At 40.5% G+C, this 1,975-nt stretch overlaps 1 protein-coding gene across 1 annotated transcript in view; it reads right to left on the bottom strand.

Annotated features, from left to right (window-relative positions):
- ARMC9 (armadillo repeat containing 9) overlaps window positions 1-1,975 on the bottom strand; it is a 197,676-nt gene that overhangs the window by 113,807 nt on the left and 81,894 nt on the right. The gene's annotated exons all lie outside the window — the stretch shown is intronic.

The raw sequence follows: 1,975 nt of genomic DNA, 5'->3' as shown, positions 1-1,975 counted from the left end.
CTCCAGCCTGGGCAATGGAGCAAGACTCTGTCTCAAAAAAAAAAAAAGAGGAAACAGTAATGTGAATGTATATCAGAAAAGACAAACTTACTGAAGACACAGACTCTGAGGAATATTTTTGTTAAACCCATACAATTGAAATAACAAAAATTCTTTACATTTCAGGGATATTTATTAAGGGTTTAAATAAAGATAAGGCGGTAAGGAGGTCTCCTACTTTGAAAGTCTCCTTTTCAATATTTAAAATTAGCAGAGCATTACTTCAAATATCTAATAAATATTCATTGGTAGCTTTTGGTTTACTTAACTCAGGAAACAGGACCATAGAAATACTTCTTTAACAAATAGGTTTTTTCTTCTTTTTGTGATGGAGTTTTGCTCTTGTTGCCTAGGCTGGAGTGCAATGGCACGATCTAGGCTCACTGCAACCTCTGCCTCCTGGGTTCAAGCGATTCTCCTGCCTCAGCCTGCCAAGTAGCTGGGATTACAGGCATGCACCACCACACCCGGCTAATTTTGTATTTTTAGTAGAGATGGGGTTTCTCCATGTTGGCCAGGCTGGTCTCGAACTCCTGAGCTCAGCTGATCCGCCCACCTCAACCTCCCAAAGTGCTGGGATTACAGGCATAAGCCACTGCACCGGCTGACAAATAGATTTTCACCTAAACTCTCTGTAATCCAGGTCTAGGCACTCTGGGCTGCATGAAAATAAAGAAAAAAAGGAGGAGCAAAAGCCTAGCTTAACATCATTTTGATTCACATTTCTATAGAGTAAGTGTAGTTTAATGACCTGGTAAATGCAAATTATAAGGAATGATTTTCCACCCAAAGTCCAGGTGTAGAATCCTACAAAATTCAATACCCCATCAAAATGTGTGATGGTGAATGTCATCAGGTTAGCCTTAAGAATTGCTGAGACTAAGTGTGGTATCATTCTGAGATGCCATCTGGATTAGTAGAAAACTGACATACCACAGAGAAGCCAGATCTGCACATCTTCTGATGAGCAGATTCTGGCGAAACCACTGCTCAGGACAGAACAGCGGAGCCAGTTTATCTGTTCATCCTGTTCTTAAACACTACACTGACCCAATCAGGGTGGCTTATTAGAATACAGTGAAGACTGCACTCTCTTGGTAACTAGCTATCTTCTCCATTTATTGCAGAGACTCGGGAAAACTGCAAAAAGGTTAAGCACATTTAAAAAAAGCTTAAATTATCATTTGGAGGAAAAGATAAACAGGCAGTAAATATTTGCATTACCAGGAGGAAGTATTTTTTTCACCATATCTTATATGTTACTTAACTATAGTTATTGAATTTCTAAAAACTTCCCCAAAATGGTCAACACTGAGCAAAGTTCTCTTTATAAACAAACAGAAATGAAGTGTTTGTATGCTCTGAGGAAGTAATGACACTGCAGATCACTTAGAGTTCTTTTCAATTCATATAGTTAGAACAAAGAATTTTCATTAGCAGGGAGTTGGCAAATAGTAGATACAAATACCTATCCCTTCCCCCACTAAACACACACATGCTTAGACCATTTCACTTTGCAGGCTTCTGGTTATCTGTGAGTCAGTTTAATGTTAACCACATTTGATGGGAAGAAAGTGTGTTCAGAAGAGGACCGACAGAAAAAAGTTGAAGACTCCAGGGACTAGAGTTCTCAAGAAAGTCAAAGAGAACTTCAGGTGATCATGAGAGAATAAAAACTCTGAAAAAATTACCATATGTCCCAGCAATTACTCTCCCAGACGCCAATCCATGAGAAAAGGAAACATATGTCCACATGAAGACTTGTGCTGAAACGTGCACAGCAGCATTGTGCATACTGGCCAAAAATGCAAACAACCCAAATGCCGATCAACTGAAGGACAAACAGGCCGGGCGCGGTGGCTCAAGCCTGTAATCCCAGCACTTTGGGAGGCCGAGACGGGTGGATCACGAGGTCAGGAGATCGAGACCATCCTGG

This window comes from Colobus angolensis, unplaced genomic scaffold (genome assembly GCF_000951035.1).
Source record: "Colobus angolensis palliatus isolate OR3802 unplaced genomic scaffold, Cang.pa_1.0 Scaffold33, whole genome shotgun sequence".
Classification (NCBI taxonomy): domain Eukaryota; kingdom Metazoa; phylum Chordata; class Mammalia; order Primates; family Cercopithecidae; genus Colobus; species Colobus angolensis.
The sequence above is the reverse complement of the archived record's forward strand: the minus strand, read 5'-3'. Positions and strand labels throughout refer to the sequence as shown.